This window comes from Festucalex cinctus, chromosome 15 (genome assembly GCF_051991245.1).
Source record: "Festucalex cinctus isolate MCC-2025b chromosome 15, RoL_Fcin_1.0, whole genome shotgun sequence".
Taxonomy (NCBI): Eukaryota; Metazoa; Chordata; class Actinopteri; order Syngnathiformes; family Syngnathidae; genus Festucalex; species Festucalex cinctus.
In genome coordinates, this window is record NC_135425.1 from 10,645,821 (window position 1) to 10,659,575 (window position 13,755).

Genomic DNA, 13,755 nt, shown 5'->3' on the forward strand with positions numbered 1-13,755 from the left:
ATTAGGAGAAGCACCGTTATGCTGTTTTGGTGGTTTACTAAGGCAATGATTCCCAAGCACGGTGTGCTGTGAGAAATCATCAAAGCTGCCACGGGAAATTATCCAGTTTTATTTAATTTGGCTGGAATTAATATATTTTAAATACAAATTTATCTTTGTCCATCCATTAAATTAAAAAAAAAAAAAAAACTGATTTCCATTTGAGTCTATTTGGAAAATTCCACAGGCTTAACTGGAAACAGGTGTTATGATTGGGTTTCACTATTGAATATTTTTTTTTAGAATCGATTAATCGACTAATCAGATTCATTTGAATTTTGTCTTAAGTGTTTTACAAACATTAAAAACAGATTTGGATTAAACACATCAAGAACTACAGAAATCGAGGAAAAATTACTGTTGATGAGAGGTGGACGGAACGATCCAAATATCGATATTATCGATACTGAGTCGGTATCGATATCGGATCGATACTGGCACTAAAATAGCGTTCTAGTAGTTTAGTTACTGTTTGGCTCTTTTATGCCCTGCTTGCAGTTTGGTCAAACATAACGGGCACGTCACAGTAGTGTGTTTCGATCATGTGACAACACGTGACTTAGTATCTTATCTTTGTAGTAGATTGCATGAACATATAAATTATTGTACTTGAAAAATATTATTATATTATTTGGTATGTTCTTTTATGGTTTATATTTGTCGTCGCATGATAATCTTTAACATCTTGTTTATTTAGGTTGAAAAAGAAGTGTTGACGGCAGCTTTTTTAGTAAATTTTTGTATTTGTAGTTTCTGAACAGTATATGATAAAGTATTTGTTTACATTTATTTTCATATGATCACTTTGTGCAATTTGTTTAAGAACATTACAAAATATTTTGTCATGGTTGGAATGTTTCTGGAGGGAAACGATAAGGTATTTTATTTTTATCAATTTTATTTTTATTTTTATCAATTAACTTTTTTTTTTTATTAATTAACAATTAACACAAAAGCACTTAGGGTGAAATTTGATTGAGAATAAGCAATTCAAAGATACAGCTACCATAATTAAAAAAACAAAACTATACTTGTCAAAAAGATATCGGTATCGGCGATACTTGCCCTGTATTTATTTGGTATCGGATCGATACCAAAATTTGCAGTAGCGCACAGTACTACTGTTGATATGCTGAAATCACAGCATTTTAACAATTTTAAATAACGAAATGATGACGAAACGATTACTTACTTATTAAAATGGATCAGATTAATTTAATAATCAATTACTTGTTGATTAATCAATACATTTTCACAGCTCTAATAGAAAGTGCATTCCCGAAAACCTCAGTTGTTTACCAGTTTTCATGTAAAGTGGAAACGTGTGCTGTGGTCTGACGAGTCCACATATCAAATTGTTCTTGGAAATTATTGTTATCAGTTATCAGCAAGTTCAACAAGGGGGAGGTCAACAATCAGCTGGCTTTGTGTTTTTTTTTTCCAAACTTTGCCAATTCTGCATATCCCTGTGTTACAGTCTGTTATTGTATTCATTAATGGAGCTTCAGCCCTCTGTATATTCTATGCCACTACACACTTCAAACAGCTGAAGGATTCTCTGCATCATTTGCAAAATTGTCGCTGTATCATAATTACTACACTACTGGTCACTTTAAATTGTGTGACAACACTGCATCATCTGCATAATTGTCTTTGTATCATAATTACTGCACTGCAGGCCACTTCATTTTGCCCTCCACTCGCCACATCATTTGCATAGCTGTCATTGTTTGATTATTGTGTGTTTTAGTTTGATGTTACATTTTACTCAAAGTGGCTGTTACACAAGTAATTCATTTTCAAAACCAACATTTAAAACCCACCAATTTTATTATATTTTCACTCCGATCTTCCCAGAGGTGGATCAGGTATCTGTTGCAAACACAGCATGACTGACCTGACACTGCCCCGCCGCCCCAAAGCTTAGAGCATGTCAGGTCAAAATCTTGACCTTCCAGAGACATATGAGCTGATGACTCTATCCATCTTTAGGTTTCAATCTATCGTATATTACTTTGCTCTAAATGACCAAAAGTCTAGCTTGAAATTCCTCAGATGAAAGTTGACTTGATAAACGTTCAGACTTGTGTTTACTTTATAGAGGATATCATGTATGAGCCCATAAGAAGTACTTTGAAACGTCTACGTACTGTTAAAATTATCCATCTATTTTCTATACCACTTGAGCTCAGGCATGAAAATTGGCCAGGGGTGAAAAAGGTGAGAAGCACTTGGACCAAAATTTTGCTCATTAACTCTTTGACCGCCAAAAACGTTTAATAAGAATCAGTAAAATCACGCGTATATTGCCATAAACGTTAAATAACGTCAACAATTTTTTTTTATTATTAGTTTTTCTCTGTGCAACGTCCAAGTGCAGCACTGCCTGGTCAATGGGTTGTGGAATCTAAACCACTCTAAACTTTGGCCAGCAGATGGAAGCACTGTATCTCTTTTTGTCAATGATCAAAGCCTCTGTCATATCAAAGTTTTTCTTTGATAACGTGTGGCAGTAAAAGAGTTAATATTCGTCGGGCACTCGTCAAACAGGTTGAGGGCATGCAATGGACAAAGGGAATGGTGAATTTAAATGTTTAAAATTTTACGCCGTTAAGAAATCTTTGGACAACGGATGGATGTTGGAAAAAACAGCATATGTTGTGTTCAAGTACCTTTTGTATTTGAACCGGTTCAGTTCCAATTGTCAGTATTGGGGTATCGATACAGTATTGAACAGTACCGATTTTCGGTACTTTTGTTCTATTGTTTGTGGTAATAAATGTCCATTTATTTAATCATAATTTTTTTTTAAATAATTTTATAAAAGAACATTGACTTTAACAGTTATTTTTTCATTAAATAAAATTCGACAAATAATAAAACATGTTTGTCGAGTAAAAAAAATTAAAAAATTAAAAATCAAGGTTTAACATTAATAAAGTATAAATAATACCAAAAATAAATTAGTACAAAGTGAGAAGCAAAGTTTGAATACAAGAACAGAAGATAAACAATTGTATTAGTGTAATTATTTAGGTTCCTTGTGCAATTGTTTAAACACATTTTCAAGAACGTGGCTGCCGCACATCGCGTGATGAATTCGAACCCAACTTGGAGTAAGATCTCGCGAAAAATGACACTTCCATTCCGACGTGGATCGTAATGCTTGCTAGTGCTACGTTGGCCACAAGATACCCATGGTGAAATTGTAAATATGGGATAAGTATGTGGTAAGTATTCTAAAATTCTATAATGTAAAGATAGTAAAGCCACACACCTTACAACACGTGTCAAGACATTTCGACGTTTCTCTACTTCAGCACACCTGATTCAATGATCAGGATCATTATCAGGCTCCTGCAGAGCTTGCTGATGAGCTTAAATATGAATCAGCTGTGTTGAATGTGGGAATTCCTTTGAAAACGTGCAGGAATGAGGCCCTCGAGGACTGGACTTTGACACCACTGCCTTGCAACATGTTTCAAATCGGTGGTTGAAGACGGACATCTGCCGTGTCTGCGCCGGGGAGAGGCGGGCGACGCGGCTATGCTCCCCGCATGTGGCAGTCGATGTCGCCGACATCCCAGTTGCTGCTCGGCCTCAACACCAACATCAAACCTCGCTTGCTTCCACCGTCCACCCAAAACCGGATATGTAGTGTGAATGAAACACTGCTCTGTATTCGAGGATGGTCAGAAGTCGGACTTTTCCAAGTTCAAACCAGGAAGTGTGTATGTTGAACTCGGAAATTCTACTTGCAAAGTCAGGAAAAAAGAAGGACCCCGACTACACCGACGGACTACAAGTAACGTTACTCTACAATCGCGACTCCTTCGGAAAAACAGGCCGAAAAAGGTAAAACACAATTTACTCAAGTGTAAAACTAGATAGCCTTCTTCATTCATAAATATTCTACATAATTTCACGTAACACAATGTACGTGACAGTATGCCGTGTACAGTTATACAGTGAACTACTGAACTGCATGGAATGCTTATGAAATAAGATAAAAATAATAAATGAAGCAAAATGACAAGAAAGTAAGTTTGCTGGAGTTCAAAATGAGTTTTAAGAACCAAAATAAAAAACATTTACCACGATCCGCCATTTTGGTTGTTTACTTTCACCTCGACCGCTTTCAGGTTGGAACTGGGAAAAACCAACTCGGATATATCCGACTTCCGACCATCCTTGAATGCAGCATACGGAACTGAGCGATAAAAGAAAAAGGGGTTCTTCAAAGCAGCACATACCGTTCACTTGTTTTGTTTTGTTTTTTTAACTTGTTAAAAAATAGTGACCACCTCGGTACAACCCCCCCACCCCACCTCCGGCCTTATACTAACTGCCTACAAGCTGTATAGCGTCTCATTTGTACATATACCGTATAGTTTATGCAGTAGTCTGCTCGTGAGGTGGGAGTAACAAGATGGCCGCCCTGTGACGTCAACGGCTTGCACTGGCGTGTATGGGTTATCGCCTATCCAGTTATATATACAGGTCGGTGGAATGAAAGCCAGCGCGAGTGGGTGACGTCAGCACGCTGGTTGCGCGTACGTTGCTGCGTTTAAGTACGTCATAGAAAATTACCAACACATCTACTTCCCGCACAACTGATGACGTAATTTGGAACATGTTACCGTCTGATTTCATGTGAATCGATGCAGTCTTTGGTAGCCATCCCAACAAGAGTTCACTGACTCTCCAGTCACCGACCCAGCCCAGACGAAATATTTTATCAACAGATCTGCACGATTCACGGAAGTGACCTATTTTGGAACTGTACCCCTCTCATCAGAATTATTATGGAAAAAAAAAAAAAAACTCTTTTAAAAGGTAATAGCTTTCAGAATGCTAAATACTATTTTGAGCCAAAGTGGTTGACTCGTCAAGGCTGATTTGGTTTGTTCGACTGACAACCTCTCATTCTGTCTCTGGAGAAGTCACCCGCAGCTGTGACTTTGGGTCAGCCTGGTTCAGTTCTGCAGGAATTCTGGGCCACACAGATCCTCTCTGGGGGGGTTGAGAAAGGTCATAGAATCCTTGGGCAAATTTGGAGTTTATTTTCAGCTAAGAGAAATACCAAGTGTGAGATAGTTTTGTCAACCAAGGGGGCACTTGGGCTGATCACAAGACATTTACAGACACTTCCTGGATGATGTCAGGGTCACTTAAAGCAAACAGTGAAGGGTTCGGGGAAAATGCTGGTCAACGATAGGGCGACGGCCTCATACCTGAGGACAGATTTATTGATTGAATGATTGGTGGTGTTACCAAGCAAAACAAATTGAGGCCAACTTTTGACTGCTGCAGATACGAGTACGACTTGAAATGAGAATTTTGTCAATCATCAATTTTGAATTCAACCGTTCTTCATCTTGATTTGTGGATTCTTGTGCAATATTATTTTGCTATGTGCAGCACTTTTTTTTTCCAGAGTTCTGTTAATAACAATCACAAATACTCAAAATAGTTATCATACAGTTTGACTACTGTCATTGAAGACAATTTTCTATTTTTCTAATTTCTAACTTCGAGTTCATGATCGTAAAATTGCCACAAGGGGCAGCTGATCTGTGGTCATCATCATCATCATCATCGTTATTATTATTATTATTATTATTATTATTATTATTATTATAGTGGTTTAAAATATCAAATATAGTAAAGGGAATTTGTGTAGCCAGTAGTTTAATGAAAGTCTCGCCCAAATGTCATGTGCCAGCTTTTTGAAATGTTTTGTTGAAAGTAGTTCCATAATACTGCAACCCACAGGTGTCACTAGATTTTATGGACAGGGGTGATTAGCCCCAGGATATCCACAAGGTGCAAACGAATGCAGCGTGCGAGCATAAATATTCACAAGCACCCAACGAAGACAGGTAGCAGTGTGTAAAAGTCAACATTTGAATTGTTGTGTAGTGTTTTTAGTCTTTTTTTTTTTTTAGTGCTACAACCATAATGATAAGTAAGGATGGGAGAGTACCAAAAACAGGTATCAGTATCGGCCAGATTTATTCCAAGGTATCGGTACTGACGACAGGTCTGATACCAGCATCGAACGCTCTCTTGTGGCCGTTTTACAATCTGGAACTTGAAATTAGAAGAATAGAAATTGCCATTAATATTATGCATTTTTAAGGAAAACATTGTTCTATTGTCTTTCTTTAAAATTATCTGTCATTGTCTTTTTGGGGGAAATTTTATTTATTTGTTATTTTTAATTATTAATTTGTGGCATCGGTACTGGTATCGGTGACTATGCATGATTTGAGTACTGGTACTGGTATTTGGTCTGAAAAAAGTGGTATCTGTTGTGTGCTGAAGGGTTGGATCCCAAAGCGCAGACACAAATAAGGTTTTAACTATTTATTCACATAACTTGACTAAATGATAAACAACGAGAATGCTTCGAGAATCACGAGATGCCCCCTTGGGCTGCGGAGAAGCACAGAGGAACAGAGAGCAATAATCCGGCAACACACACATTTCTCAAACAGCTCATATAGACAGTGAATCGATCTCATTGGTTATGGCTCGACATGTGGGTACCAGTACTAACATGGAATTATCTGATTGGCTGTTGACCTGTTGACCCAGTCACGCGATTAAAGATTCTTGACATCACTTAACATCACATAGCATTAAATATTCTTGCCATCACATAGCCTAAAACTAGTTGAAACTAGATGATAGTTACACCAGTACAACACAGACACTTAACCTCATACCCAACAGGTCTGAACTCAACTCAAACTTAACCCAGGCGTGACCCCAGACATGAGACAAGTCCCTAACATTACTCCTCCATGACCCGAGTCATGACAGTATCAAACATCCCTAATAATAAGTTACAAGAATATTTATTAAAAATGATTTTGTGGGAACTTTATATTGGTAAAAAAAAACAAAAAAAAACGCAGCCAAATTATTCAGGACATTTTAGTGGGACTTCAGTTACCCTATAATAGGCATACCAACGCCATTGCTGCAACCTATCAAATCATCCTAACAATACCTCTTGCTGTCCACATTTTCATACAAATGAGTAAGTCTCATTTTCATAGTGCTTGTGATGAGAGGTAAGAACTCATCCATTCAAAATGAGTTGGATGTTTTGGTCTCTGGTTGAGTTTGAAATGTGTAATTGTGCTGCTTTTACTGGCATCGATTGTTTTCATCTGTAATTTGTCTGAATGCCTAACTCAGCTATCAGGCAATCATTTTCCAACATGTAATGAGACGTTTTGACACAGCAGAATTGGAATCGGGCCACCCTGGTTGACCAAGTTGACGTGGCGGCAAAAGGATCAGCAGAGCCAAACGTTGCTCCAATTGGACACAAGACATATTCTACATGCCAATGATCAAAATGTACAAATCTGGTGGTGAAACACCACCCCCGGAAAAACTGCATAGCTAACATTCCGCTGTCCGCAGCCCTTAGCGGTAATGTCATGGCAAGCCCCGTGGGTCATTACTCGGCTACAAACAGGCCCACATTGCGATAAAAAACATAGATGAAGCTAAGAAAGGGTCACGTGAGGTGTGCGCGCATGTGAATTTGCCTGTCGATAGCTTTTGTGTGGATGCGTGGGTTTGTGTGTTTGTGTTTGCAGGAGGTCATATATACAAAAAGAGTTCAACCAGGTGCCGCACACAAACCCACAAGTGCAGATTGGACAAGAATATCTCGGACCTCCCACGTCTTTCTGGTCTCAATCATCCTGCCGTCCTTCATCCTGACCCCAAATCACTATTCCTCATTAATCTGTATCTTTCTATCACTTTGACTTTTTTTTTGGTCTTTTATTTATATTGCCGTCTTCTGAACAGTGCGTCATTTGAGACCAGCTGGGAAGTTTCACGCTGCAGTTTTCAACATGAGATTGAGGGATAAACTAATCCCATGTGAGCGCGATGCACATTTACTTTTCCATGAGGATTTGGCAATAGTGTCTCAAGCAGTTGGAAAATGGGGAACTCAATACAGAGAAGTAAATATAAGGAAGTGAAAAAGGATTGGAAGTAAAACGGACATAAAGGGAAACACACGACTCATCAGACTGTAGCAGACATGCAGCCCATTAGAAAACTTTGATTTGTTTCTCCCTGGAAACCTTTTCAAACCATCCAGTCAACAAAAAGTCAACTGATCTTCAGTTCAGGCTGCTTACCAACACAGATGTCTCTATGGAAGGCATAAAGGCAGCAATATTTTCTTATTAGTTGTCACTGCATTACCGTATCCTCCCAGGGTCACATCCCCAGTTAATATACTGACTCAAATGTTTGTGCCCGTTAGCCTCAATGAGACTAGCGTAGATTTTGTGTTTATTCTTGTTAAAAGAAAACTTAAATGATACTTTTTTGACTTTTTCTTGGTATTCAGTGTTCTGTTTTGTACCTGACTTGACTAAGGGTGTCACGATTTCGATTTTTTATCGAAATCGATCGAAATTACGTCACGATTTCGAGCATCGAAATAGAAGAGAGGACACTCGATTCGATGCCCCCCCCCCCCCGCCGGCGTGCCGCAAGCCTTCCGCAAGGATAGACCTATTTTCTATTTTTGCCGGACGCCGCAGCGGTAGGCCTCCGGCAAATGGCAAGCTAGCACAAAACACATCGAGCGGGACAGGAAGACAGAGGCAGTTTCAAAATAAATTTCCGGTTACCTTTCAGAAAAAAACACTCGCCAGCTCCTATTTCGCAAGCTTATCAGCAGAACGTGACGTGGGCGTCGCCGGGCCATGTGCTCATTCACGGTTTAGACACCAGCGAACATGGACGCGGAGAGGTTTAATAAATTGGAGGTGGAAAACCACAAAATAATATATGACACGGCACTTCCTTTTATAAAGACTGTAATGTATTGTGAGTTTGATGTTCGCGATTGCTTGTTGTGCCCGTCTCGCTTGCCGTACTGAGCGGCAGCCGGACGCGGAAGACAGAAATAAAGAGTGGCGCTCGCCTTGAGCACGCACTGACCCGACTCTCGTTATTAATATACTTTACAAGGACAACCAAAAAAAAGATGCTGCATGGAATCTCATCGCAGAAGAAGCACAGACTTTCTGTATGTTTGTCGTTGTGAAATGCCACATGATCGCGCGCGCGCGGTCCCGCGAGATACGTTGGGAAGTGGGCGGCGACGGAGCTGCCGGACCGCAGCTGTGCGGAGCCGGTGTGGATTGACAAAAAAATTGACCCGTCCGGAGCACGCAGTCAAGACGCACCGCAGCGCAACCGCAGGCAGTGAAAACCCGGGGTTAGCTGACTTCTCCTGCAGTCATGATGGCAAGCGCGGACAGACACAGCAATGGTGCTTCAAGCCGCTCCCGCTTCTCTCGTCACCAGTTTGGAAACATTTTGCGTTCCCGGTGAGTTATGTCGACAACGTTCACGTTGTCGATAAAAAGACCACAGTTTGCAAGATATGCTATGTGCGCGTACTGTACTCGGCCACGGGAAACACGACAAACATGACGGGACATTTACGCAGGCATCACAAAGATTTAGATTTATCAAATTCAACTAGAAGTGGGAAAACAACGGTCCAACCAACTATTTCATCCTCATTTACAGTGAAACTTCCACACACTTCAGCTCGCGCGAAACGCCAGATCCATAGGTCTATTTATAGCAGCAGACCTGCAGCCTTGGAAAACGCTGGATTCAAACATTTAATTAGTGTACTTGAACCACGCTACAGTATGCCCAGCAACTGTAAATGTTGGGATATAGTTTGTTCAGGCTGTATTTGTTCCATGACTTTGGATACAATATATTTTTTGTTGTTGTTGCACATTGCACATTATTTTAAGAGGAACGCACAGCACACTGTTGTAACCAAAAACAGTCAATAGATGGCAGGCACCCACTGTGACTTTTTGTTTTTGTTTTTTTATTTTTTATTTTACACTTCAGTAAGAACAAGACGGTTAACTTTATATTGTAAATAAATTCTTTGAATTTGATCATTCCTGCCTAATGTCAATTATCATATATTACATAAATTTACACAAAAATAATATGGAAATTGCATCACCTATATGTAGCCGATCTTTTGAAATAAGATTTACTGTACAATGAATAGAACCAATGATCATAGACTAGCCTTAGCCTACAGAAGCATATGCCTCTGTGTTATAAAGTGGGGGAGCGGAGAAAAAAAAAAAAAAAAAATCGAAAAAAAAATCGAATCGTGACCCCAAAATCGAAATTTAAATCGAATCGTGGAGTTGGCGAATCGTGACACCCCTAGACTTGACTGATTTCTGCATCTTAGCTGCTGAACTGCTGAGCTATCACAAAATGAATAATATATTTTTAATGAAATAATTTTAAAAAGCATCCCTTTCCAGATTATTTTTGTAGTTGATGTGTTTATTTTCTATAGCTCATTATGGGCGTTACCACTGACATTTAAGTGAGCATCATGCAGTCCATGTCACATATCGCAGGTATCTTTGTTTACTCTAAATTAGCCTTTAGTATGACTTCAAGAAATTGAAATCATGTTAAGAAGCCTAATCGTATTACTGTTGAAAAAAATAAATCAAAGGAAATAATAGAAACATAAATGTGAGGATGGTATGGCCATGTGTAATTTTACAAGTTTCCTGAATGGCCAGTCCACCAAAACAACCAACCCCACCATCATGCATATAAAAGCATAATTTAAATACATCATACATAAATTGGAAGGAACAATGGCATTCCAGTTATTGTACGTCACGGCCATGTTGTGAGTGTGCATGGTAATGAAGCCAGGCCATGGTCCGCCTCCAGTGTCAGAGCTCACATCAAAACATTCACACAAGCCAAACATACTGGACTTTATTGTAGGTGTCAAGTGGGCTGAACACCGTATTGTGAATGTATTTCAACTTAAGACTGATACTATACTTACAACAAGGTAGTAGAGCCATGTAAAATTTCCTAAGCAATCAGCAACAACAAAAAAGTAATATAATAAAAACTTGTTAACAACAATGTTATTACACTGGTATATCATTGTTTTAAATTACTACTAATAATGTGGGGTGAATGTCTCAAAAATTGCAATTGTTTTGAAACAATATGCAGTGCGAGTATAGCAACTTCACATTCAACCACATCTAATATATTAACTCATTTCCTCCCAAAAACTTATAAATACGTTCTATTTTAAATATTACCATGCTCCCAAAGATGTATTTATACGTTTTGGCTTTGATTCAGCCTCTGAACTGAAGAGAATGCTTGACGTAATGGTAGTTATTACAAAAACGGCCAGTAGGTGGCAGCAAAGTATAAGAGATCAAAAAGCTCTTTTCCCCATTATTTTAAACAAATTTGTGAATAATGATGAAACTTAGCCATATTCTAATGCTAATTGATGCAAAATGGAAACAGATAGAAACATGCTTTTTTTCCTGATGAAAGAAAACGCTCTAATCCTTCTTTTGGTAGATTCCATGTTTTTATAGCAATAGGACACAATATTCTATGGGCCTTGCAAAATCAGTCCAAATCCAGTAAAACAGCGAAAATGTCCTCGGAGTGAATGAGTTAAACTATATAATCTCGTTGTAACATTGTTATTACAATGTTATTACAAACTGCAATTCATTAGTAAAACATGACAACTTGTTTACTTTTCTGAAGCTTTTGTGTATTAATTAGATTGGGAATTTTGTTTACAATTATTCAAATTCCAAAACCTTTGCCATATATTGAAAAGTACTATTTAAGCAACCAAGTGGTTCACCAAAATCAATACGAGGCATCATATGACCAGAGAGATGCTGCTTGACAGTTTTTACAGTGTCCTGTTTTCCTAGAGTTTTTAAACAATTGTGTGAACTTACATTATATGTAACTTGTAATCATGCAGTGGATGCACTTGTGTTTAGATATACAGGACTGTCTCAGAAAATTAGAATATTGTGCTAAAGTCCATTATTTTCTGTAATGCAATTATATAACCAAAAATGCCATACATTCTTTTTTTCATTACAAATCAACTGAAATGCAAGCCTTTTATTGTTTTAATATTGATAATTATGGCTTTTTTTTTTTTTACTTGGTCTGAAGAAATATTCTAATATTTTGAGATAGGATATTTGAGTTTTCTTAAGCCATAATCAGCAATATTAAAATAATAAAAGGCATACAATATTTCAGTTGATTTATAATGAATACAGAATGTATGGCATTTTTGCTTTATTAATTGCATTACAGAAAATAATGGACTTTATCACAATATTCAAATTTTCTGAGACAGTCCTGTCGTCACAAATAATATATCACTCTCAGTTCAAAACTGATTCATTAAAAGTACACATTGTGCTTTTCAACACTGAATGTGATGACATTTGGCCTACAAGTAAATAATGGCAGTTAGATGATAGTGTGACAATATAAATGTCTGATAACAGATTGCATTTGAAAATAAAAACAAAGGGACAGTAAAAAGATCAATCTCTCCTGCCACATGGCTTCCCTCACTCCTCAACATAATTTCATATGTACTTCATCTGGAGATCTAATTGCTCTTGTGAGTGTGACGCCCCGATCATGAGAAACATTGGCATGCACTGCTGCGGTTTGTGCTGGCGGACCCACTGACCCTAATTTCTAACGACTCCATTGTCTTGGGGAACACAGACGTGTATCAGGCATAAATGAAGTAGGACAGCCAGTTTGGAGAGGAGATGAGGTGATTATTGCTCATGCAACAGTCTGCCATATCCAGCCGGGTGATCAGCCCCACCTTCGCACACAACACGCACTCCCACACAAAAGAATCACGCATGCAAGCTCATCAAGTGGCGGGGCCGGACTCCATTTATGCATTTACGTGACACGCGCTCATCTGCAAACTGGCCGACACCCAAACAAACACGATGTGGAGTGTAATTTACTGTAAACAAAGCACACGGAGTTCATGCCAGCTTTCGGGTCAGCGGCACACTTTTTTGGCTCTGTGATTGAAATTATGTAAGCGTATTAGGGGTCAGGTGTTCATATGTGAGGTGATCTGAGACACGTGTGGATTCACAAACATTCACAAAAATACTCACCCTAAAAAAGATGGATGTCTATTACACTTGAAAATATTTACAAACTAGCCAGTACTTGTCACTACTGTTATCAAACAATCCAAAACAATAGTTTTTATGGTAATTGGTTCATTAGGACTGTCAGCCACAAGTAGAACTAAAAAAAAATCTAGCTTTATAAAAGTTTTTTCTGGGAGACATTTGTGGGAGTTTGAGACTTCAATGGTAACTGATGTGGGATAAGAAGACTTGGCTGACAACCTCTGAGTGTTAATAAAGAAAAGATGTATCATCTATATCTTTATAGATGGGGTAAAAATAATAATAATGGAAATAAAATTCCCAATATTTTAAAAGTAGAAAGCTGATTCATCACTTTGCAACTAGTGATAACTGAGCAAGCTCAAACCTTACAATCACTTGGCTGTCAGAGTTCTATTTGTGGATATTTATTAGTTTTCATTTTCATTCATTTTTCATAGACTTTTTAAAAATCATTATTATTATTATTATTTAGTTTTTAGAGCAAGTTTTTTTATGGTCTTGTATAAGTTCAGTTTTTGTTAGTTTTTGTATTAGTTTTATTTTTTGTGGCATATTTGTTTAGTGCAAGAGATTAAAAAAATGTCTCTGTTGTGTAATAATAGCAAACTACAATTCTTAAACA